Genomic DNA, 27,292 nt, shown 5'->3' with positions numbered 1-27,292 from the left:
TTTGATGGGAGAGGAAGGTCAATTTGGGGGACAAAATGGAATTTGAGGGGCAATTCAGATGTCACTTATTCGCTTCCTCGTTCTCTCTGCAAGTCAGTAAGGCCCTCCGGAAGTGGCTGTCATGTGTTGTGCGTGGGCCGGCTGGCTTCCGTCCTGGTCCAGGGAGCCTAGCTGTCGGAACATTCTCCCCAAGAGCCACGGAGGAAGCACCTCAGCACCAGCCTGCCGTCCCCAGCGGGGCTCGGGGCCCCTGCTATGTGAAGCTCGTGAAAATTGTATAACTTGAACATAGACTCAGCTGGGATAATGAGGACGGACTTCAGATAACCAGGTGACGAAACCACTCATATCACAGAATGATGCCTCTTGGGACAGTGGATAGTGAAGTATGTATCAAAATGCAAACATTGAAAATAAAAACTTTGGTGTCCCCCCCCCCAAAAAAAAAACCAATGAAGTTACCCAGAACTCAACTGAATATTATCCAGTATTAAGAGCACAGACTCCAGCGTCAGCCCGGTTTCTGGGTCTCCATCTCTGACTCTGTCAAAATGGCGTCTGTATTAGTCTCCTAGGACGGCTGTATCAAGTTATCACAAATCTGGTGACTCGGAACAACAGAAACACATTGTCTTGCAGTTCTGGAGGCTCTAAGTCTACAATCAAGGTGTCAGCAGGGCTGTGCTCCCTCTGAGGCTCTAAGGGAAGGGCCTTCCTTGTCTTCCAGCTTCGGGGTTTGCCCTCGAAGTAGTGAATAGAAACTATTCACTACTTTGGTGCTCCTTGGCTCCTGGACACGTTGCCCCGTCTCCGCCTCGGTCCTCACATGGCATTCGCCCTACGTCTGTGTCCTTTCTTCCTCTTCTTATAAGGACAACAGTCATTGGATTTAGGGCTCACCCTAATCCAGTATGACTTCATCTCAACTAATTACATCTGCAAAGACATTGTTTCCAAAGAAGGACCCATTCACAGGTACTTGGGATTAGGACTCCAACGTATCTTTTAGGGAGACAAAATTCAACCCACGATAGTACCCCATGAGGTTGTTGTGAGAATTAGAGAAAATGTGAGAAGTGGGGGCGCCTGGGTGGCTCAGTCAGTTGAGCGTCTGACTCTTGATCTCAGGTCACGATCGCAGGGTCACGGTATTGATTCCCACGCCAAGCTCTACATGGAGCATGGAGCCTGATTTAGATTCTCTCTCTCTCTCTCTCTCTCTCTCTCTCTCATCCCCCCCCCCGTCCCTCTGTCCCCCTCCCCCTACCAAAAAAAGTGAGAACAGCTTTGCCCAGCACCTGGCACAGAGTAACACAAACTCTTATAATTTCCAAACGTTTCAATGAGCTGATGATGGTGGATGTTATTGTAAGTCTTTGACAAAACAGGAAACCTAACAAGACGTCAGGGAAATGGGCCCAAGGGCACAGTCTAAAGTTAGTGACAGAGTCGGAGTTAGTGACTCTGGAACCCGTGTGTTTCTTCTTTCATTCCTCTGCTTGGTTTTCTACCCTAATCTAGTTCCTTCTCACTTTCCTTGTAAGACTCATTCTCCAGCCCTTGGGTTTTTCTACTTGACTCCTCAAAACTGATTCACTACTTCAGAACCTAAAATTAAAAAGCACTCAGCTAGTATAGTAGTGATTTGTGCATTGAGCATAGAGCTTTTAAGCCCTTCACTGGGTTAGCATGATGCTACATTTAAACACCAAGTACCATGCCTAGGTTCAGGACACCAAGATAGATAGCGACCATTCTCTTACGTCAAGAGTTTGTAGATGACATGTCTCCAGAATTCGCCATCCATAAGCAGATTTACAACATGCCAGATCCTGTTCTGAGTGCTTTCACGTGTATTAAGACACGTAATCCCCCTAATAACTCTGTGAAGGAGGTAATGGCTTAGTCCCATTTTACAGCTTAGAATATGTAGGCACAGAGAGGCTGAGATCGTACAGCTGGAATGTGCCCGAATGTTCCAGAGCTGGGACTTGACCTGGGTAGTCTGCCTTTTGGTTGAGAATCTGTGTTTTAATTTTATGCGGTGTGTCCCGTGTGGAATGGATCCCTTGGACATTAAGGTTATTGTTAATATTCTAGCATTAGAGACAATGCTACAGCACACATTCTTAAGCTAAATCTTTGCGCGCATCTTGAACTATTTCTTTGCAGGAGATCTGCTGTGTCCAAGAGTAGGCCTGTTCTTAAGGCTTTGGTACATAACATCAAATGGCAAAAAGGAGGAAAAGAGTTCTCAGAAAATGAAAATGTGATCAGGAAAAGCACGGGGGTATATCTGGAAAATGGCAAACACTCCCATCTGAAAGGAATGTAAAGTGCCCGAAGATGGGAAATTAAAGAGCTGCCTGTGGAATTTGGATTTTGTCAGCAGCACTCAGAAACCAGCATACCCTTTGAACTGGAGAGTGAAATGATCAGATTCTGTCAAAAAAAAAAAAAAAAAAATCTCTTGGGGCGCCTGGGTGGCTCAGTCGGTTAAGCGTCTGACTTCCTCTCAGGTCATGACCTCACGGCTTGTGAGTTCGAGCCCCGTGTCGGGTTCTGTGCTCACAGCTCAGAGCCTGGAGCCTGCTTCGGATTCTATGTCCCCGTCTCTTTGCCCCTTCCCTGTTTGTGTGCTGTCTCTCAAAGATAAACAAACATTAAAAAATAAATTAATTAAAAAATAAGATAATCTCAAGAAAAATTTCCTCTGTCTCCCGAAAGACAAGTCATTCATCACAATTGCTTTAGGGCAGGTGGACTGGGACAGAGGGTGGGGTGGGAGTGGGGGCCTGTGTATATTTTACTTATTTTTTTTAACATGGTGCGTTCTTGAAATCATCTACTTTAACATCCAGAACAAGTTAAGGAATGATACAATCTATCAATGACATATAATAATTATAATTATATATTATATTTTATATTATGTATTTATGTAACATCATTTATTATATAAAGTATAATGTGTCAATGCATGGTTATATATTATTTTAATATTATATCATAATTTAAAAATAATATAAAGGATAACCACTCTTTTGACTCTGGAGTTTATCATGCATGCCAATGCATTGTTTTAACACTTTTTACCATGTATGTAAGTACATATGGGCAATATATAATAAACAATTGAGAGCAAATCGCCTATTTTATTTTTTTTATTTAAAAAAAATTGTTTTTAATGTTTTTATTTATTTTTGAGACAGAGAGAGACAGAGCATGAGCAGGGGAGGGGAAGACAGAGAGGGAGACACAGAATCTGAAGCAGGCTCCAGGCTCCGAGCTGTCAGCACAGAGCCCGATGCGGGGCTCGAACTCACAGACCGTGAGATCATGACCTGAGCCGAAGTCGGACGCTCAACCGACTGAGCCACCCAGGCGCCCCCAAATCGCCTATTTTAAAATTTCATAGAAGGGCACCTAGACGGCTCAGTTAAGCATCCGACTCTTGATTTCCGCTCAGGTCATGATCTCACGGTTGGTGAGACAGAACCCACGTTGGGGTCTACACTGGCAGCATGGAGACTGCTTGGGGTTCTCTCTCTCCTCTCTCTGCCCCTCCCCTGCGCACACATGCATACGTGCCTTCCGTCCCTCTCAAAATAAAGAAATAAACATTTTTCAATTTCATATCGATGGAATCATACTGCGTGTATCTTACCGCAATTTGATTCTGCCTTTACTGTGACATTTCTTATATTCATCCTTATCAATATAAGTGGTTCCAGGTTGTCTTTTTTTTTTTTTAACTGTTGCATAACATTCCATTGCAGATAACGATTCATTTTTTTTTCTTTTCTTGATGGACATTTAGATTATTTTGAATTTTTTTTTTTTTTCCAAACAACACAGCCCTGACATTCTTCGTGACTTGTCGCGTACTTTGCCAAGGGGAAGCCTTTCCCAATCGGGGTTCTCCCTCTGAACCACAGAACACAGAAGATGATTGGAACGACTATTTTTCGAGTTCCCATGGATGGTATGCAACCAGCGCCATTCTAGATGCGTTAAATGAGAAGTTAATTCATTTCACACGATGATGCCTCAGGTCATTAGGGCTTAATTCTCTGCATAAACGGTTGAAGACCGCTGGGATCTATCTTAGGAGCAGAATCGCTGCTGGGCTGGTACAATTTCAGTTTTACTCGATCGTGCCAAATTGCTCTTCAAAGTGGTTGTACCAATTTATACTCACGCCAACAATGTAAGGGATCATCCGCTCCTTGCCACCTCCAACAAATCGTACAGCTGGGTTTTGTTGTTGTTAACGCTTTTACGCCGGAGGGAGCAAAATCGTTTCTCGGCGTCTTAAACTTGCATTTCCACGATTACTTGTAAGGACAAGCTTTCGTTTGTTTTCATATTTTCGTGGACTGTCTGGGGCTCCCCCTTTGTGAATTTCCTGCTCGATCCTTGATCCGTCCATTTCTCCACGAGATGGTCGTATGTCTCTCAACTTGCAGGCAACTCTTCACATATTCTGATAGCACACCTCTTCTGGTGAGCTGCATTGTGGCAAGCATTAATTAAAGTAATTCTTTATGGTGAACTGAAGAGGTTCTGAGTCCTGCTTTAAGGCAAATGCAGGGCAGAAAGAGGTTTCCCAGAGGGATAGCCAACATGTGAGTTACAATGCATTCGTTCAATAAGCAAATATCACGATCTTCTATGGATTAGACTCGGGGCGGCGGGGGGAGGGGGGTAAAGGTCTGAGGATAGCGAAATAAACAAGAGAGATCTCTGCCTTTAAGGAATTTGCCATCCTGGGGAGGACACAGACAAGTAAATATTTAAATTCTATTACAACCCCATCAGCACCATCACGGTTAGCAAAACAGCAGCGCGTATCTTACCACAGGGAGGTCACTTTAGGGTAAACAGCATTTTCTGCTGGTCATGATCACAGGGCTGTGGGGAGAAGTGCAGTGGGGAACCGGTCTCTCCCGAGTGGCGGGTCCCATGTACCGTGGTCGGTGCCCGGGTGTGGCCATACCTGGCATCCTCTAGGGCTGACACACCTGGCAGGACCAAAGACCTTAAAAATTCCATTCTCTTAAGTACATCTGGGTTCTTTGTTCCCTCACACCTCTGTAAACAAGGCTTTTTGCTCCTGTTTCTATCAAGCTGCTCCCCGCAACTGTGTAGAAAGACTGTCACAACAGCACTTGTCAGGGACTGCAGCGGAACAAGCCATGACAGCTGGTGGCACGAGGGGCCCACGCATCTGCTTTTCCCCCTCTGCCAGGCCTCCCTGAATAATGCGAGGTCTTGTGCCCGCAAGACCACCAACAGCGGGCCCCAAGCTCTGCGTGTTTTTTAAATAGCCGGGGGTCGCATTTACACTGGCTCGCTCCTACACGGTCACCTAATTCTCCCTGGGACCCAGGGAACACATTTGCACTTGGTTAGAAGTGCAAAGACCCCTGGAGTCCTTACCAGAACGGGGGTTTGGGGAGGGGGTCTCCCTGTCACATACTAGCTGGGTGGCCGTGGGGAAGTCATTAAGCCTTTTGGAATCTGTCCTCACATATAAAACAGAAAAAAAAAAAAAATACCTGTCCTGTTTCTGTATGTTCGTATACAATTACTTTTGAAGCTGATTTGTGAATCTCTACGGTGTGAAGCAAATATGAGAACTTAAAATTATTTGCAAAGATCGCTTAACACAGAGCTTGACTGTGGAAGGCACGGTTCTAAGGGGTCCATTAATTGCGTCTTGGGGTTTCTGAGCCCGCATATCTGCAGCCCGACCCCAATGGGCACAAATTCTTTTCCTTAGACAGCTGATGCACTCAACCCGAATGGGAGGAATCTGGGAAATCTGAGAATCTCTTCAAGTACATAGGATCATGGACTATGAGATCTAACGGGGACTTCCCGCCTTTTGGGGATAACCAGATGGGTTAAATCGGTGGCCTCCAAAGGTTTTGTTCACCGGCTTCTGGCGCTAAAGCACTTTTCTGCATATCCTCCCCATATATGCGTATTTATTCATTTGTAAACAATAGATGAGACCATTATGCTAATAATGTGCCCTGTAAAAAATACATACAAATTAGAAATTTTAAAAGTACCAACGGAGTTCTAATACGTTCTTCCTGTGCCACACCGTCGGTCCTTTTGCCCACCCCACGCGAGCATACGCCCATAACTTTGGAATCCACTGGACGAATAAGGAAACTGAGGCCCAGGGAGATGAAGCGATTTGCTCAAAGCCACACAGCTCGTTGGTGCTGGGGCTGACACACCAGGCCTGGGATCACTGCTTCCTGACAACGCGCGTGATCCTGGAGTTTACCCTGTATTGCAAATTACCTCCGCGGAATTCTCACACTCGCGACGCCGTGTTCTAGTTTATTCCAGATGCATCGAGAGCTTTTCTTTCTTTCTTTCTTTCTTTTTTCTCCTTAAAGCTCTTTTCAAAAAATTTTTAATTTCTGTGAGAACAGACTTGAGAGAGTGGGTATAGATTTCCTTCACATAACAATGTGAGAAATAGTAGAGCAGGATTGTATGTCACAGATGAAAATGCTATATTTATGCCTCATTGTAATCCATTCATTGCTTTATGGATCCAAAGTCCCCCTGGGAGTGTCACAAATCCACATAATGTTCCTGAGCGCCGGATTTGGCATTTGGATCTCTGATTTAGCTGTCAGATATGTAAAATCACATGTAGCCAGACAACTCCCTAGGGACCCCACAGCTGCGAACACTGAAGAGTGCAAGTTATTCCAACAAGGTCGGCATTAATTTACGCACAGATACCGTTCCCCTTGAGCTGCCCTTTTGCCGCCCCATCTAATTTTAAGCGTGGCTCAGGGGGCTCTGCCAGAGTGACTCCAGCAGAATTCTCTTCCCAGGGACTTTTCCAAGCCCGACAGGGTGACTTTCAAAGGGGTCCTATGCCTTTAAGAGAGACAACAGTTAGGGCACCTGGGTGGCTCAGTCGGCTCAGCTTCCGACTTCATTTGGGTTCAGGTCATGCGTTCGAGTCCCGTGTCAGACCCTGCGCTGACAGCTCAGAGCCCGGAGCCTGCTTCGGATTCTGGGTCTCTGTCTCTTTCTGCCCCGCCCCTGTGTCTCGCTGTCCCCCTCCCCTGCTCAAGCTCTGTCTCTTTCCGTCTCTCTCTCTCTCAAAGATCAATAAACATTAAAAAAAATATTAAAAAATTTTTTAAGAGAGACAACAGTTATCCCAGAGCATCTGATCTGCTGAGGCCACCGTACAGCTCTGCTCACTACCTGCGTCCTCCCACCCCCTGGGCTCCTTCACACCATGGCCTGTAAGAACCCCACAGGTGCCATGTAAATGACTGGCTGGCTGACTGATGCCCCCTCTGGACCAAGTGACAATCACTTCCATATCCTCTCCTCTCCAGATCGGCTCTAATCAGTGGCCAACGAAAAGATGTCCAATCTCCCTCGGCCAGGTAGTAACTGAGGGACCTCAGCTCACAACGGGGGTCAGGAAATACTTGCAAAACCGTGCCAGCTATTCAACCTCTCTGTGCTCAAGTTTTATCTGTGAAACGGGCGTGCCAATAAGTGTTTTACAGGATGGTGGCGTGGCGATTTGTGCTTAATAAGTATTTGTGTAAACGGCCTCTCAAGCAGAATTGAGAAAGAAATCAGAACTGTCTGCATATTTGGATGAACTAATGCTTTGTGACCCTTAAGAGTGAATACGTCCGCAGCTGGGATTTCCAGGAGGCCTCGCAGCGTGGCACCATTTCTAAGCCTGGCGAGCCTGGAGGCCGTTGCTGTCCTCTTCGATCCCTCCTGAGAATAAGGAATTGAAATGCTGATCGGCTTCAGGGTGACTGAATGGTCACCGAATCAGGCCCTGCTTGTCTACTGCTTCAAATCCTTCTGGCCTCCCCTCTTCCTCCCGGTCACTTCCGCCATGCCCCCTGACCTGTCTGTGCTGACCTCCCCTCTTCCTCCCGGTCACTTCCGCCATGATTCATCTGTGCTGACCTCCCCTCTAACTCCCGATCACTTCCGCCATGACCCCTGACCCCTCTGTGCTGACCTCCCCTCTTCCTCCCGGTCACTTCCGCCATGACCCCTGACCCCTCTGTGCTGACCTCCCCTCTTCCTCCCGGTCACTTCCGCCATGACCGCTGACCCCTCTGTGCTGACCTCCCCTCTTCCTCCCGGTCACTTCCGCCATGATTCATCTGTGCTGACCTCCCCTCTAACTCCCGATCACTTCCGCCATGACCCCTGACCCCTCTGTGCTGACCTCCCCTCTTCCTCCTGGTCACTTCCACCATGACCCGTCTGTGCAGGCTTCCTGCCGGCACAACCTCATCGTGCCTCACTTTAGGCATGAATCTCATGCCTCTTGCATCCCTCCCCCGACGTCTCCGACTTGAGGGCGTCTGCAGAGTCCACTCCGGGCCCACACGTACAGCCCAGAGGTGCGGGAGAGTCAGGAACTCACGGGGCAAACCTCGGCGGATAGTGGCTCCACCATCCGGATTCTCAGAGTCTGGGAAGTAAGCCTCCCAGTCTCCTAGGGCCATCTTGGCATCGAATGCCGCCCCCCCCCCCCCACTCCCCATGTAGTACCCCTGTCTCAGCCCTGTTTCCTGGGATTTTTGCCGAATAAGCCACTCGCTCCGCCTGGCGGTCTTTGCTGGAGCCTCCGCTCTTGGGGCAGCCCAGGCTCAGACATCACCACACGCCCAGTACTGTCATAAACCGTCTCATTTTGTTGCCCAGAGGGGTCAGCAAACGGCAACCCCGGGGGGCCACATCCTGCCCGCCTTCCTCCTGTTGTGTAAATAAAGTATCACTGGAACACGGCCAGTCTCAATTTATTTACATACTGTCTTGAAGGCTTCCGAACTACACCGGCAGAGCTGAGTACTTGCGACAGACAGTGCGGTCTGCACAGCCTCAAATATTTACCATCTGGCCCTTCGCAAAGAGCGCTGGCCAGCCCCTGCTCCAGGGTGACCCCCCGGGCCACCTGCATGAGAATCACTGTGTTAAAATGCGGACCCACATCTCCAGCTTCGTGCAAGCTTGGCCACAAAGGAGGCATCAAAAGAACCGTCTGAAACATCAACTACGACGGCTCATAAACTCGGTGCCCGGAGAAACCAGGCAGGGAACGAGGTGAACAAGGAGGATGAGTCCGCTGTTTTGGCATAGACACAATTTTGCAATATTAAAAGTGAGTGGGAAGAGCTTTCTATTCTGTAGAGAAAGACACTCTTGCCCATATTTCCTGAAATAACTTGCTCTTGTCCCTCTAGGACTTGACTTTGATAGAGACACAGACGCGGGGAAATCACTTTCTATGAGACAGTAGTACAGGCTGAATGGCCCCCCGTCCTTGGCCTCGGGGCTGGGCGAACAGAAGCATCACCTGGGGAGTCCGCCCTGAACACAGGGGGACAGATTCTACTCTGCTATCGCCGGGCGGACACCGTGGGCCCCAGGGGCCTCGGATGCCAGACCCTGAGATCTGTTTTTATAAGAAAGTGGACTTTTGACTCTCCCCATTTTGAAGGTTGGCCCACATTTCTTTTTTATTACTCTCTGGATTAAACAAGACTTCAGGCCAGTTTCCATCAAAGAGACACTGATACATTGGTTTTTGTTTTGTTTTGTTTTTGTTGTTGTTTTTTTTTTTAACCTCTGGCTAAGCTGTCACTGAGGTTGTAATAGGGTTATTATTCAACAGGTGGCCTGGGTGCCGTTGAACATTGAGCTATTTGGCAAACAGACACTGTTCCTCGCCCCCAGCCTCACTCCCAGTGCTTCCCTGCCTCCCCCAAACCCAGAAGACCTCCCCAGTTCCAGAACTGACAGTTCTCTGGCCCCGAGGTTACCATCCATTCTGACCAATTGGTGCTCGTGTCCTGTGGGTGGGCAAATATGTTTACACCTCCCCCCCCTCCCGTAATAGTCACAATGGTGTTCCGCCCAGGGCCAGGGCTTCCTGCTGTGACATTTCTCCCTCAGACAGTCGGATAGGACAGGACTGGCCATGCCGTGCCACCCGCGCTTGCTTTCTTTTATTTATTTTTTTAACATTTATTCATTTTTGAGAGACAGAGACTTGAGAGACAGAGTGTGAGTGGGGAAGGGGCAGAGATAGAGGGAGACACAGAATCCGAAGCAGGCTCCAGGCTCTGAGCTGTCAGGCACAGAGCCCGACGCGGGGCTCGAACCCACGAACCGTGAGATCATGACCTGAGCCGAAGTTAGGCACTCAACCGGCTGAGCCACCCGGGCGTCCCCCGTGCTTTCTTTAAATTGACCAGGGTCCCGATTCTGCATCCTTTCTCTTCCTCTCCCTTCTTTGGGAATCCTGTTCTCTTCCCCCGCACGCAGGCCCCCAAGCCCTCCCTAATGCTCCAAAAGAAAAATGGCTCCCCAGATGCCTCTTATTCACTAGGGAGGAAATAAATCCTACTTGCTATATCATGTGTTGGGCTTCAACCTTAGCTCTGTTACTCACAAGGCACACGGCCATAGGCAAGTCACTTCTTTCTGAACTTGGGTTTTCATTTGTCAAGTGAGGAATAAGGGGCCCAACCCCATTGACCTTCTGAGACTCAAGGGGACAAGGTATATAAAGTATTGAGCACAGAGTACACACCTGTGAGATAGAAAATACAAACTGATCTCTGCCCCTGGTTCCTGGCACAGAGCTCCTAAAACCCTTGTAATTTCCTAAGTGTTAAGTGCACTAGAAAAATCTTCTGTTCCACTGAGGTGACTCTGGGTGGGCTCCCAGATGGCTCCTGGATGGGGGCGGGTAACCAGAAAGACCAAGCCACGATTAGCAGCTTAGAATTTTCGGCCCCACATCCCGCCTTCCAGAGAGGTGAGACGGGCTGGAGTTAATAGTTGGTCATATCTACTTGAGGAAGCCTCCAAAATATCCCAACAATATGGGACTCCAGAGTTTCCAGGTGGGTGAACACATCCACACGGGGAGGGGGATGGACCCCAACTCTACGGGGACGGGAGCTCCTGTGCTCAGCAGGCACTTTGTGTCTATTTGCATCTGGCTGTTCATCTGTATCTGGTATCCTCTCCTTTAATAAAGCGATCGTGTAAGTTAAGTGTTTCTGGGAGGTCTGTGAGCTACGCTAGCAAATTAATTGAACCCAAGGAGGGGGTCGTGGAGCCCTCACCCTTCTCGCGGGTTGATCAGAAGCCCAGGTAACGACCCGGGTATCTGAGGTAGGGTGGGAGCAGTCTTGGGGGACTGAGCCCTTAACCTGTGGAATCCGACACTAACTCCAGGAAGATAGTGTGAGAACTGGGTTACATTGCAGCACCCAGCTGGTGTGGCAGAGAATTGCTTGGTGTGGGGGAAAATCCCTACGCACTTGGTGACCAGAGGTGTCAGAAGTGTGCATGTTTTGTGGGAGTAGTAAAGGTGACATACAGGAGAAAGATTCGGAGGAGGAAGAAACTATGATATAGCACCTCCAAAATCAGAGACCTGCCTCTCCCTCATTCCTGAGTGTCATCTGAGCCAGGCGTTGTTAATTTCAACTGGAATTAGTTCCTTACACTGAAGGGAACAAGCAGTAATGATCGGTCCTTCCCTGGACCTCCTCATGAAGCCCAGTTACCTTATTTTATAGCCATGGCACCATGTACTTCTCCACTGAGCATTCACGGCATTTTTAAACCGAGTCCTTACTTCTGCAATTCTTTGGCTACTATCTGCTTCTTCACTAGCCTCTATAAATCCTGTGAGGGCTGGGATTAGGTCTGTGTCTATCACATCCTAGTCATGGAATGCCTGACACGATGAATGAGTGAATGAATGAATGAATGAAAGAGTCAATAAATAAGTGAATGAATGAATGGGTGGATGGATGGATGTGAATGAATGAAATGAATGAACGAACGAATGAACAAATGAATGAGTGAATAGATAAGTGAATGAATGAATGGGTGGATGTGAATCAATGAATGAATGAACAAATGAATGAGTGAATAAATAAGTGAATGAGTGAATGAATGGATGGACGGATGGATGGAGTGAATGAATGGGTGGCTGAATGCATGAATAAGGAAATGCCAAGTGGTAGAATCCAAGTATGAGCGGGAGCTATTTTTGGATGCGGTCTTTCTCAGGACCCTGGTTCTTATGATGCGGAATTTGTAGAACGATGGGGAAAAATATCTTTACTTCCCTTCTTCCATCTCCTCCATCCCATTCAGCTACCAGCTTCCTGGTACCTCTCTTGGGTAATCTGTGGGGATGCTTGTGAAAGCAAGTGTGCTTCTCCAAAGCTCAGGCATGGGAGCAGTGGGGGCAAAGAAGACACAAAACCAGCTGGGTCCCTGCCCATGCTTCAGCTGTTCTTGGAAGTCGGAAGAGCTGCTCTACAAGGTCAAGTCTGCAAAGCCTTGGTCTACAAGTGTCAGGACAAAGAGGACTTTCCTGATTTTTTTTTTTTTTCAAACTCTGGAAGTTGCCCATCAGTAGGTCCAACTCGCAGGGACCCTTCCAGAACACAGAGGAGTAACACTCCATCCAGGTATCTCATTCCTCCAGGGGCTGGACCTGATATTCGGGTCCTAAGCCGACTCCGCCTTAGAAGCCCGCACCTCTGGCCCAACCCGCAAGCTCAGACACAATTAGCACGAGCAGGACGTTAGCATGAGCAGAAGTCTTTGCCATGTGCCTTCCTGAATTGTCTGTAACTACTTTAGGATTCCCCAGGCCAAGCCCGGGCAGAAGAAGGTGCCCCATCGGTGGAGCTCGGTGCCTGTACCGGCCCATCTAGAACAGTTTATGTACTCATAAATGTTTTATGAAGATATGCTTTTGAAAAGGGAAGAATGAAGAGGTCGCCCCAATCAATGCTTCACCAGTGTTAGCAAAGTACAAAAGATTTGCTTCTATCTCTAAGCCAGGGTATATGGAACCCTAAGAACTGCCCTTACCATCCCTACCTCCCCCCAACCCAACACATTTTTATAGAATCAGAATCCAAACAGTTTCTTGAGTCTGAGCGGTCACACCAATTCCTGGCAGCCAGCTTCCCCGTGGACCACATTACACAGGGACACCAGGTGAACTTTTATTTCAACTTCACGACTGGTGACACGATTTTTGTTTTGGTGTATCTATTTATAGGCCAGTGTGCTTTTACTGTTGCCCTGCACCCGTACTGACATACGAATGAGAACACAGAGCTGCAAGTGCGGGCTCTGGTCCCCTTTCGGCCTACCTCATCGCCGGGGGGATACGGCATCCGCCCAGAAACGAGTAGCAACTCGGGGACAGGGGCCAAGTCTCCCACGGGTAGAGTGACTTGGCGAGGACTCAGAGGTGGGAGCGGCCCCGCCGTTGGGGGACCCTTCATTCCCGCGATGGTTACCTACTGGGTTTCGACCAAATTCAAACATGATGCTCCATCGGTTCTCCGGAATCCCTTCCCACATCCGGCGCAAAAGCCGAAGTTGAGTGCGATTTGTGGTGCGAATGCTGATGAGCGTAATTACCTCATCAGCATACTTTTTGCGGTAGTATACAGACATTAAAATAGTAATTATAAGGACAGGGAAATTTCATAAAAGCCTATGACCACCTCTCTGTTCTACATTTTCCTCACCTATAAAGCAAAGGAGTTGAACTGGCTACACTCTGTCATCTCTCAGAGCCACGAGCAAGGGATCTTTTTATTTCTGATAATGAAAGTAATGTCGATCCTCATCGTGAAGTAATTAAGACAATATGGAAAAGTACGAAGTAGACAGCAACACTCTTCCAAGATCCCAGCATCTGGAAATAGCCACTCTTAAATTTTAGATGCATAGTCACTGACGTACTTTGGCAAATAGTTGTTCTCCTTTTTTATAAAAATGTGATTGCACGACACAGAATCTGTTACCTTCCCAATATATATATCATGGATGTCTGTCCAGGTCAGTGTAGATATAGCTACGTTTCTTTTTCAATCACCACATAGCTTTCTATCCTGCCCATTCATTTAGATTGTTTTTAATTTTCATTATTAAAAATAAGACATCAATAGAGGCACCTGGGTGGCTCAGTCAATTAACAGTCTGGCTCTTGATTTCAGCTAATGATCTCGTGGTTCAAGAGTTTCAGCCCCGCGTCAGGCTCTGCGCTGGCATTGTGGAGCCTTCTTGGGATTCTCTCTGTCTCCCTCTCTCTCTGCCCCTCCCCTGCTCATGTGCACATGCTCTCTCTCTCTCTCTCTCTCAAAATAAATAAGTAAACGTTAAAAAATAAGACATCAATAAATATCATTCGATATGTATCTCTGTGTACCTGTCCACTTATTTCTTTAGGACTTGTTTTCAGAAATGGAATTTCTGGGGGCGCCTGGGTGGCTCAGTCGGTTAAGCGTCCGACTTCGGCTCAGGTCATGATCTCACGGTCCATGGTTTCGAGCCCCACGTCGGGCTCTGTGCTGAGAGCTCGGAGCCTGGAGCCTGCTTCGGATTCTGTGTCTCCCTCTCTCTCTGACCCTCCCCCATTCATGCTCTGTCTCTCTCTGTCTCAAAAATAAACGTTTAAAAAAAATTTTTTTTTAAATTAAAAAAAAAGAAATGGAATTTCTGGGCCAAAAAAAAAACCCATGTGCATTTTTGACGCAAGATGACACAGCCCTTCAGCAGGGCTGTGGTACTTCCCCGTCCCCACAGCTGAGCCTGACGGTGCCCGTGTCCCACACCTCATTCCAGACGTCACGCTTCCTCCTTGTCTTCGCCAATCAAACGGCTGGAAAACAGGAACCTTTGTTTTTGTAGCTGACTCTTGTAACTTAAATGTCATTCATTGCCTAATGCGATCCCGAGCCAACACTTGGTATGCAGTTAAAGTGCTCATCAATTTTCATGGGCCCTGTTAATTACCAACTGAGCCTTCTTTCTCTGGAAAGCTCAGAGAGAAACTTGTGGTTTAATTATAAACAAAAGTATAAGATACTGGCTTATGGTTTTTTGTTTTTTTCTTAGCCTTCTACCTGTTTGGATTTTAGTCTCTTTTTGTTCCCCTTTGGCATCTGTTTTGATGTTGTTGGTGGTGGCGGTGGTATGTGTGTTTGGGGGCGGGGGAGGGGAGGGGTTGACAATTACTTTTAAGTTTTTTTCTCACTGTATGCATTCTATGCATCGCCTTGAATTCTAAGACAGAGAAGGAATGGGTAGATGAATAAATCAGTTAGATATGCCTGTCAGTGGTGGCTGGTGACAGTGGCATGATGATTTAATCATGCCAGGGAGCCCCATCACCCCCTTTTACAGCATGGAGATAGCGTCACCTTTTGGGTCTCCCTTTCTCATAGGAAGGTCATAAATGTAGGAGGGTTTGGGGGGGTGGGTATTCAACAGGCCCTTATCCAAATATTTGGCCCACCAGGGAGAGTTTTTAGGAGACTTACATGCATAGAGGCCAGATGATTCTGGAAGAAATAATGGATAGGTCCTAGGGATGGTTGAGATGGGGGTAGGTATGGTCACAGGGCATTAGGAGGTATATTTAGAGCAAAATTGTGGACAGTGTAGGAAGTGTCCCAGATAAGTACAAAACTATATTTCCCGGGCTCTTTTCTAGGACACTATGCTGAAGAGAACACTTTTTAGTGAAACTAAGGGGTGTGCCCGTTAAATGTCTCCATACCAACTCCAGGGCAGCTTGATGAATTATTAATAAATGGGTTGAGTCGAGTGTAGGTGAAGTAGCACTCTCCCCATCACCGGAAGTACTCAAATATCCTGCAGACCAGGCAGGACAATACAGAATCTGGCAGGATTCCCACAAAAGAGCTTGCTACACGATGTAACTAGATGGCAACGGTATTTTTCATTACCTTAGAATCTGTCGCTATTGGATCGGTCAATTCAGCTCAACAACTAAGTGGAGAGCAAAAGAGCCAAACTGATTGTTTCACCTTTTTGTAAGGATTGATTATTCAACTCGGGCGAAAATGTTGATCCCGTTTTGCATGTGGAGATAGTCAAGGTAGGCGAATTGTTCTTGCCGGCCTAAACCCAGAGAGACAAAAATTAAATCTGACATTGCAGCAGAGGCTGGCATGTGGGAGAAGTGAAGGAATCACCGAAATCCTTCGCGTTTTTGTCTCTGGTTCCTCAGTGTTTTGCAATCTGGTGGCTGTGGCAGAACGAGGTTAATTATTGACAATCCAATAAACGTTAAACAAACGTTTGTCATTGTTGGTAATTTGATGGCGTGAAGGGGCCAAGAGATTCTCTCCGACCAGCAGACTCATGAGAGATATTGGATGATGGCGTGGCTATAAAAAGTAGCCCTGACGGCAAGTCTGGGACGGATATTCTCGCCTTTGGACTCTCAACCCTAACCAGGAAAAGTGGGAACTCGCAGAATTGTCCCTGGGACCTGTGCCGCATGGGAGATGTTTATAAGTAGAGGCATTCGCTTCAGAAGCAAACCAGTGTTCATCACTGAGAACCAGGTGAGGGGCACAAAACCCATCTCTCTATAGGAGGGGCAGCCTTGGAGAAAACGCACGGAGGAACACAAAAAGTAGGAAGTTCAAAATGTAGGAGGACAAATTAAAACTGGAGTCGTGGGACGAAGATTAGGGAAATGTGACAGAGAGAGAAAAAGCCAAGGAAAGAAATGCTCTATCCTTAGAGCTTTGCAGACTCTTGTCTCGTGAAAGTGAAGCTCAAACTTCCAGAGACAAGGCGGAAGGATGAGGAGACTGACCAACCCCTGATGGACGCCAGGGAATGCCCTAATGGTGTTAAGACAAAAGGGGCTTCGGAGCTGGGACTCGATGTTGAGAAGTGGAGGGAGGTCCTTGGAAAATGGCCACGACCCGAATTTCTTGGATGAAGAAGGTGGGATGTGACAGAAAGTTCTCCAAGGTTTCTCGAATTCACAAACCACGTCCACCTCTACTGTTCTCAGGGGCGTGAATAATGTCATTTAAGTGACGAGCAATATATTTTTAAGGGATATGAAATTTGAAACAAGGACGTGGAGGACTTGGAAGACTGGGTGGTATTTTCATCGTTCCTTCATGTCACTGGCTGGGATTAAGGGGGAGAGAGGGCAGTGGAGGAGGTGAGCCTTTGGCCCTGCAGATAGTACCGTGGGTGGGATCTAGGTTGCTGGGCCATGGTTTAAGAGGCCAAAATGGCGGGCTTTTGGCTGAGGGTAAAAACGCATTTCGTGAGGACAGGAAAGAAAGAATTTGCCCAGAGACCCACTGACCCAATCAAGTGTGTTTTAATAATTCAAGACTGGCAAAATGTTGGTAATTTTTTCTAGGGCAGACACAGCAATATGCTGATTGCCTCTAAGAAGGGACGCCTGACTCCGCTCCAAGGAGGGTGGTCAGAGACAGCCCCCAAATGTCAATTCCGTCAGGTCCATCACAGTTTCTGAGCCAAGGTCATGCCCTTTTCAGGGAGGGTCCAGCCAATGATTAAGCAAGACTGCGTTCCAAGAGCTCAGCCATTTAAACCCACGTGGGACTCCTGTAATGGGTTAATTTTCACTCCAGACCTCTCCATGGGGCTGGTCGAGACTCTATCACATGTGTGTGGAAGCCTGATAGCCCCTCTGCCCAATCCTGTTTGCTGCATTTCTAACTCCACCTCAGCATCATGGCGTCATGGTCCCAGAGGGGGTACCAGGAGCAGTCCCACAAGGCAGACAGTAGGATGGGGATTGACCACATGCCCACCAACAGCTGAATGGATAAATAAAATGTGGTACATCCATACACTAGAATGTTATTTCGTCTTAAAAAGGAAGGAAACTCTGACATACGTTACGACATGGATGAACTTTGGAGCCATCATACTAACTCACATCAGCCAGCCACAATAGGACAAAGACCGTATGACTCTTACATGATATGTACGATATTCTTATATATGACATGACACTTATATGAGGTACCTAGAGTAGTTAAATTCACAAAGACAGAAAGTAGAATGGTGGTTTGCAGGGACTAGGAGGAACGAGGGATGGGGAGTCATTTGACAGGGACAGATGCTCAGTTTTGCAAGGTAAACAGAGTTCTGGAGATGCTTGTGCAAAAATGTGAATGTAGTTAATGCCGTTGAACCATTTACTTGAAAGTAGTTAAAAAGGCAAATTCTGTGTTATGCCTATTTTACTACAGTCAAAAATCAATGCATATATATATATATATGTATAAATTTTTTTTTAGCGATTGGGATTGGGGACTGGATCATTCACAACTGACTGGCAGTAAGGACCCACCCCATTCAGTTTGGGTATCCTGGATAGATAGTCCTTGACACAAAGGGGTAATGAACCTCCTGGCCAAAGTCCTACTTACAGTAAGTCCCTGTGCCCAAGGACACCCTAGTAGCCATTTCTCCAATCCCCAAAGGCATAACCGGAACTGACGTATTCAGAAGTTGGGATGGGGCGCCTGGGTGGCTCAGTCGGTTGGGCATCCAACTCTTGATTTCAGCTCAGGTCATGATCCCAGGGTCATGAGATTGAGTCCAACATTGGGCTCCACACTGAGTATGGAGCCTGTTTAAGATTCTCTCTCTCTCTCTCTCTCTCTCTCTCTCTCTCTTAAAAAAAAAAAAAAAAAGTTGGGATCGTCCCCACTTTAGAACTTTGGTCTGGAGTAAGATCTAGTATAGTGTAAAACATGTGGAAGGCACTGCAACTGCCCTCCCTTTCACCTTCAGCCAAGACAGTGAGATCAAAGATCATCATCATCATCACTGTTGGGGAGAGGGGATAACAGATTAGCGCCCCTCTTAAAGATCTAGACATGCAAGGTGATAGTCCCTAATATAGCTCCACTTAATTCACCAGTCTGACCCCTGCAGAAAGTGTCTGGAATGGGCTGCTGAAAAAAACGGCTGAAATGCCATCTGCAAAGACCCTCCAGGATGTAGTGAGTCATACTATGATGCCATGTCCCCAACAGGAAAACTATATGAACGAAGGGATGCATCCAGGAGTGGCCTACTTACCATCATTCCCAATGACCCACTGGGAATCTTTTTGCCTCCAGTCCATGGAGTTCTGGGCTTTTCGGGGTTAAAAGGCAAGATTCCCCAAAGGTCCCATTAAACCACAAGTTAGGACTACTGCTTGGGCACTTTGAACTCCCGGGTCCAGGGACCAGCAGGCAAGCAGAGCGGTCACCGCCTCGGCAGAAGCAGTCGAGCTTAACCAGCAGAGGAAATAGAGCCGCCATTACAAAATGGAGGCAGAAGGGAACATGCAGACCCAGGAGATCCACCGGAATGCCTCATGGTCCAGTTGGGATTGTGAAAGGAAAAGCAGCAACTGAGGCTAGAGTTGGGTGTGTTTGCTTTGAGGAATGTGGTCAGCTGGCATCTCCTAGCTGTGAATCCTTCAGGTAAACCACACATCACGATCTTCTCAGGGTGGCCCCAGCCAGTGATGAAGTCTAAGGGCCCAGCCATTCCAGCCACCACTGGACTCCTCTCACGATAAGCTTGGCCCTGGACCCCCTTGTTGGACTGTGACAAACTCTGTTGGCTCTCCATCACCATCTGGCGGTTCCCCTGGCCCAATCCTGCCCCTTCCCACACCCTTCCACGGGTGTCACCCCACACGAAGCTTCTGCCCTCCTAACGCCATCTCAACACCCGCTTCCCAGAAGAGCCAACTGACACGCCGTTGAAGCCGCGTGAGGTCTTTAAAGTTTCATTGATCAGTCTCTCTACGTTGGGGTATCTTGGCGCATTTTCACAATAAAAAGCTTTAATGAATGAATTGCTTTATTTATTTATTATTTATTTTAGAGAGAGAACGTGCACACGTGAGCGGGGGAGGGGCGGAGGTAGAGATCGAGAATCCCAAGCAGGCTCTACTCGCAGCGCAGAGCCCAGTGCGGGGCTCGGTCTCGCGAATCACGAGATCATGACCTGTGCCGAAATCAAGAGTCAGTTGCTCAACCAACTGAGGCATGTAGGTGCCCCTAACAAGTTTTTCTAACAGAAGAGAATTGAAAAGGGCAAGAAGAATGTCTTAAACATGAAGGATAGATGAGGAGAAATGAAAACGCCCCGATAAATCCATTCAACTCATCGTTGTGAAAATCAGAAGACATCGCATAGCAAAAGCAAAGAATAAGTACTGTCTGGTTATTTACTTATTATTATTATTATTATTTTTTTTACCAGAAAGCAATTGAGCAGGGGAGACAGAAAAAAAAATTGTTATAATCTTCGAGGTCTTATTTTACGCCAGTCAGCAGTGCATGAGTAACAAAATGGATTGGAGATAATTTGAAAGAAATTCTTCCAAGATAGGGCAATAAATCTGACCTTGTTTCACCAAGCTTGGGAAAGAGGAGACACAGAATTGAAATATGTTGATGGAAACATATGCTCTCTTCCAGACAAATAGGCCTGCTGGAGGAAGAGATCAGATAGAATGCTACGTCAAGAAGACAGACATCTTTGCGGAAATCCATAGTCGTGTGGATGGATGCGTGCCAAAGAGCAAAGAGATAAGGGAACAGAAACAGAAGGGATATTGTTGTGGTACGGGTGAAGGTTTCTGAAATCTAGCCAATCATCAAAATTGTTTAGGGGACCTTTAAAATGCAATCTCTTGAGTCCCTTGTAAATCGTAAATTCTGGGGTTGGATCCTAACATGTTATTCCTACGACTCTCCAAGTAGTCCTGAGTGAGGATCAGTTCGGTTTATGAATCCCTAATACACAGACGGGGCCACTGTCCCACTTGAATAAAAAGGGAAATCGTTTCCTAACACGTTTTTATTAATTAAAAACATTTTTAACGTCTATTCATTTTTGAGAAACAGAGAGAGGCAGAGCATGAGCGGGGAAGGGGCAGAGAGAGAGGGAAACACAGAATTCGAAACAGGCTCCAGGCTCTGAGCTGTCACCCCAGAGCCCGACACGGGGCTCGAACTCACGGACTACAAGATCGTGACCCGAGCCAAAGTCAGACGCTTAACTGACTGAGCCACGCAGGCGCCCCCTAACACATTTTTTTTTAAAAAAACAGAGAGGCGTGATTCAATAATGGTGGGGGATTTCAACTTTATAGACAACTCCTGGAAGCCTCATTTGGCCAAAAACAGAACAGCCTGAAACTTGCTACGTTTCTAAAAAGATCAAGCAGGCAAATGCAGAAACTACTGTCCTCGATTTAACTCTGACCTTCCAGGGCAACGTAGTGTTTATCAGAGAGGATGAGAAAGGAATCTCAGAGAAAAGGTCACCCAGGGCACATGGTGTGAGCCAGCAGATACAAGGTAACATGATTCAGAGACGGAATTCAGAGGTAAAGAAACGGATAATTGCAAGGCAGGAGAAGGAAGTTTCATTGTATGCAAAATGTTTCACAGATTTCTCAAAACATTCAACTCTCACAATGCAGATACGGGTGACGGCAATGAAAAAGAGACAGAAAGTCTAGCACAAGTAACAAAACGCAGCACACAAAAACAGAACCGAAACTGACGGGTCACTCCCTTAGAACTCCAACTTGGGCTGTCGTTTGCGGACCTTCAAAACAAAATTACAAACACCTCCCTCGCTCCCTGAAGTTTTGGTTCAATTTGTCTAGGGAGAGAAATCAGCATAGATCATTTTTTCTTAAATCTCCCCTGCGTGATCCCAATATTCAGTTATGGTTGCAAACCACTGCTCTGGATGCTCAGATTTCATTTTTTTAATGTTTATTTATTTTTAAGGGGCGGGGGGGAGAGGGGCAGAGGGGAGAGGGAGACACAGAATCCGAAGCAGGCTCCAGGCTCCGAGCTGTCAGCACAGAGCCCGATGCGGGGCTCAAACTCCCAAACTGCTAGATCATGACCTGAGCAGAAGTCAGAGGCTTAACCCACAGAGCCACGCAGGCACCCCATGGATGCTCAGATTTCAAAGGACGGGATGCAGAGGAGCACAAACCAAAGGAGTGTGTAAGAAAGTGCCAGAATTTCATCAACAGGACCTGGGGCTGGCAAACGAACAAAAAGGCAAAAACCAAAGCAGAATACCTTTCAGCTATATTTGGGGGGCACTGGAGATCAGGGACTGGATAGGCACGCTGTCTGGGAAGAAGTCAAGAGAACTTTGAAGGCTGGCCATGAGTAAATACCCTTCCAATTTTCTAAAACGGGTAGCAAATGGATTCTGCAAAAACTACGGATGATTGCCCTGGATATGGATCTCACAAGAGATTCCAGAATGTGTTACTAAAGCGATGTTATAATAGGCACCCAAATGACAAAGAAGTGATTATAGGACCCAGCATGAGCTCGCGAGAACTTGTCCTGTTAGCCCGGCCCATTTCCATTCCTCAGTGGGGGGTTGGCAGATAGAGACAATATACGCACATTTCCATTCAGGCATCTGGACTTTAGCACAACAATTGGCGATTTCTCTAATGATATACTTCTGGCGAAGACAGAGAAGAAAGGGTTGGATGCTAGAGCATGTTAGTGGGCTATTAACTGTTCAGGAGTCATATTTAAAGAACACGCGTTAATGGATTGATGTCAAACGTGGTGAGGGCTTCCTAGCGTCCTGGTGATCTGCCAGAGAAGTCGTTTGCAGCCCTGCGCAAACTCTGGATTTTTATCAGTGACCTGGATGAACATCCAAGGGGCCTGCTCACTACTTCTAGAGGAGACATAGCTTGGTGTGATAATGCGATTATTTTATAGCAGAATCAGAGCCTAAAACGGATTTTCGAGGGCCTGGAATGACAGGGGGAAAAGAAATCTAAAAATAATTAGATTTAATAAAGTTGCAAGTCCAGTACGAAGTCCTAAATTCTCACAGTACTTGGAGGGAGACATTCAGTATAAAGGCAGCTGGTGTTTCTTACGAGCTTCCGTCAACAGTGAATTTCACAGCGATTAAACACAAGGTAGCTCAAAACAAAACCCGAAAATGGCAAAGTACCGCTCTCATAAAAGTCAAGAATCTATATTGGAGGAGGAGGGCCTGGTCACCCTGGACTCTGCTGCCCAGCTCATACCTGGATCTTCGCATTTATTTCTGGGTCCCGCCTGGGAGAAGGGAGAGACACCGTCCGGAATCTATTTCAGGGAGATCCGCCAGCAAAGTGAAGGGACGTAGAACCAAGCTGTACAGAGAACAAGTGAAGGAACCGTCTTGCTTATTAAGAAAAGACACCGAGGGATAAGATGCCTGGCTTCCAGTAATTGAAAGCCCGTCTTATGGAAAAGGAATTAGACTTTATCTTGTGCAGTTCAACGTGATTAAACCAGAACAGGTACCTGAAAGCTTGGGGAGGCCTGAAGGACTTTCCATATGTAGAACCGAGTATTAGTAATGAGCTGTCTGAAAACGGATCCGGCTTCCTGGGGAAGCTGAGTCCATCACTGACCGCAGGGCCGAGCTGGGTCCTCGCTACAAGGGATGCTGAACAGGAAAATGAGGCATCAGATAAAGCTGGATGAAGGGAGCGCACATTCAGGTTCTACTTTGTTATGACTGATACGTGATGACTTAGGTTGGCCTTCTAATTATTCCTCCAGCGGGCCAGGCGCCTGCGCGCCTCAGGGCCTTTGACTCACTACTCCCGCTTACCCGCATCATCACGTGACTCGCTTCCGAACTGGCATCGGGTCTCGGTCCAGCTTTCACACCCCGCCCCCCCCCCCCCCCCCCCCCCCGCCACCGCCTCATCTGCATAGCTTCTCATTTCCGTCCTTCTCTACCCTTTGTTCTGTTTTCTTTTTCTTCACGGATCTACCGGGGGACGTCGAATTATGGATTTAAACGTCACGTGTTTGTGGCCTCCCCCACCTAGAATGTAACCTCTATGAGGGCAGGCATCTTGTCTAGTATGTTCGTTACTGTATCTTTAGTGCCTGAAAGGTGGCTAGCCCAACGCATATGTCGTTGAACAAATGAACCCAAGTTTGGACCCTGATTGCAGGGCCTTTGAGGCAGGGCTCGGAGGTTACTTTTACTGCCCCATCCCAGCCAGCTGGTGAAGATGTAAGGAATATGATTCGCTGTATCTGGCTCCATCGAATCCAGGAAAATAAGACTTGCTTTCTCTGGCAATGACACTGCTTTCACTGCCCCCCGGGTGTCACGGACAGAACACCTTGGCTAATTTGAACAAGACTCAGTTATAGGTTTTATTTAAATGAGAGTGTTCTCCTGGTATCTTGGTAAGGAAACTGGGTTTTCTTTGGAGGTAAACTTATTTTTTTTCATGTTTATTTATTTTTGAGAGAGAGAGAGAGTGGGGGGGGGGTGCAGAGAGAGAGAGAGGGAGACACAGAATCCAAAACAGGCTCCAGGCTCCCAGCTGTCAGCACAGAGCCCCGATGCAGGGCTCGAACTCACAAACCGTGAGAACGTGACCTGAGCCGAAGTCAGACCTAACCCACTGAGCCACCCAGGCGCCCCTGAAGGTAATTTAACCTTCAGTTGCCCACTGGCTCTCTGTCGCAGGTGGGGAATTCCAGGCTGCCTGCTGCTTATCCGAACAGCCCCAGGACACACAGCAGGGAGGGACAGGGACAACCCTCCAAAGCCAGTCATTAAAACATCTGTCTGGAGTTCTGGGTCAGGAAAAATCATAAAACCTAACGGGAGAGAGCTAGTGAAATACTGGCCAAATTAGGCCTGGGAATTATTGGTATGTTTAATTTATCCGGATGATCCCCTCGACCCCCACTACCACCAGAAGTGGCTGTGGCTGCACATTTATTAAATGATGCTGAACTTAATGCTCTGGGCTAAAATATTAATCACTCATTCACTGCCCAAGTGTTCGTGTCAAACGGTTAGGGCATCCGGGCTGTGAAGGCCACCTCTGAACCCCAGAAGCAGACGTTATGCGCAAGGAATATGCAACTCGAGAAGCCACTTTAAACCTGGGTTGTTTTTTTTTTTTTCTTTTTTTGGCTTTTTTTTTTTTTTAAGGCACACAAACATGAAAAGAAACTGTAACGTGTGCATGTTAATTATAGCTTCCGTCTGCATGGAAAGGAGAAAACTAGCAAATGAGAGTAATAGTTACCGATGCCGATGCTGGTGATGGTGATAAGCACGCCGTTGACGCTCTCCGAAGGCTCTACATATAACAGTTTAACCCTCACAACAGCCCTGTGAAGTGAGCACCTCACCCCCATTTTACAGATGAGGAAATGGAGGCAGAGGGTGGTGAAGACACTGTCTGAGGTCACACAGCTAATAAGCAGTAGACCTTGGCCTTCTCTCCCGGCCTATGCTCTTGACCACCGTGCGGTGCAGCTTCCTCCAAATTTCCGGAGGCACGTCCGTAACCCCCGGATGGAAACCCCGGGTTTGGCACAAGCCGGCCTTGAGGGCGAGGGCGAGCCTCTCGGAGCTGCACAGGTTCATTTACGCACTTTTCCCATTCATTTCGCCGGCAACTCGCGCGTAGCCTGGGAGATGGGCCCCGCGCGGGTTCTCACTCTTGCAGCCTCGCACCTTCTCTCCTTTCGCACCCGTGGGAGATTCTCCCACGAAAGAAAAGAGGCCCAACCTGGTCGGATACCAGGAGCGAAGAACGAATGCATCGGACACCCCACCCTCCTAGCATCTCGTCCCCAGGCGAGACACATACCTGGGAGAGGGGGGCGCCGGGACCTGCGCGCAGGGACTCTCGTGTGACCGTCCTCGTCTCCTCCCAGCCCCGCGTGCAGTGACATCACGTTTGGGTCCTTGAAATCAGCCCCCCGGGGTCGGGGGGTGGGAGGGGTGGTGGGATATACACCATGAAGTCAGCGGATGCTGCGAATTAAGGTGCGTGTGAGCGGGGGCTCCGACAGGGCGGCGGCCCAGCCCCCACGGCACACGCCGTGCGCTGCCTCCCCGAGGGACAGAACGACGGGCCTTGCGCCACTCTGCTCTCCGCAGCGACCGCATTCGGGACAATGCAGAGCACACATTCGTCTTGCCTCATGATTCCCTCCAGAGCCGTTATCATCCGTCACGCAGAACTTTCATTATGAACATTTCCACTCCAAAGAGGCACGAAACCACCAAAGTCGGCCGACTCAAGCCTTCTCTGGTCCCGTTGTGCCCAGACCAGCATTTCTTCCCGTCTGCTGACTCCCGCATTCCCACCGCCCGCGTGCCCAGCTCACACCTTCAGCTCTTTTGCACCCCCCCCCCCCGAACCCCCCGGGCTCTGTTGAATTCTCTAGGCGCCTGATGTCGGTTCCCGGCCCGCCGGACCTGCCTCCCGGCTCCAGCTTTCTCACCGCGGAGTTCCCCTCGGGCCTCCGTGTCATCATCTGTAAAACGGGGTTATGGTAGTGCCCAACCTCATAGAGCTGGTCTGAGGATTGAAATGCGAAGGTATGTGAGGCCCATAGCCGCCCCCGGCAGGAGAGTAGAGGTTGCTGTGGCTTCCTTACACGCTCTCTCGACAAGTAACTCTTTACGCTTTTGCACCCACCTGCTGCCTGCTCCTGCCCAGGGAGAGTGTGACAGGGCACGTAGGCCATCCGCTTCCCTACCCCCTTGACGATGCTCACAGCGCTCCCTTATCCTGAAAGGTCTTTCCCTACCTACCGAACTCCTACGTGTCCTTCAAACCCCTCCTCAAATGCCACCTTCCGTAAGGAACTTTGGCTGATCCTCGATTGCCGGTAAACTTTGGCCTCTTCGCTCTCTGGGAGGCTGCTGGGTTCTCAAGTGATAGCATGACCCTTCCCCCATCCATGTCCCTCACTATGCCTGATAGAACTCTATGGGGGGGGGAGGGGGGGGAGGGGGGCCAAGGTGCGGAAAAGCACTGTTACGGTGTAAATGCGCCCTGGGAGGGGTACACATTTTTCCCACGGGCTGCATTGTTAGGTATTCCTTAGCACCGATTAATTTCCCAGGATTGTGGGATCAGAGCCCCGGAAGGACTCCGAGAGGTCATGGGCTGACCTTCCTATTTCACCGATGAAGAAGCAGAGGCCCAGAGACCGACTTAGCCGACGTCACACGGCTGGGCTTAGAGCCGGCTGTGACCCGCCGCCTCCTGTTCTGGCCATCCCGCCAGGCTCCTGGAAAAGCAGGACAAAGCCTGATAGAGGTGGGTAAGAGGACAATGGTCTGAGCATGGAGAGCTTCCAAAAAAAAAGACTGGAGGGGCCGCCAGGAAGGCAGGACCAGCAGGGGCAACCCGAGGACATGAGTCCAACGGTCGGGAGAGAATCAGGCAAAGGGCTCAGAGTTTCTGGAGTCTCAGTCCTGGGGGGCAATTATCCACCTGCTTTATCTTGTGTCCGTATTGGAAGCCTCCCTACCCACAGCCCTGGCCCCG

This window comes from Panthera pardus, unplaced genomic scaffold (assembly GCF_024362965.1).
Source record: "Panthera pardus isolate Hobbes unplaced genomic scaffold, ASM2436296v1 HiC_scaffold_17, whole genome shotgun sequence".
NCBI lineage: Eukaryota > Metazoa > Chordata > Mammalia > Carnivora > Felidae > Panthera > Panthera pardus.
This window is presented reverse-complemented; position numbering follows the sequence as displayed.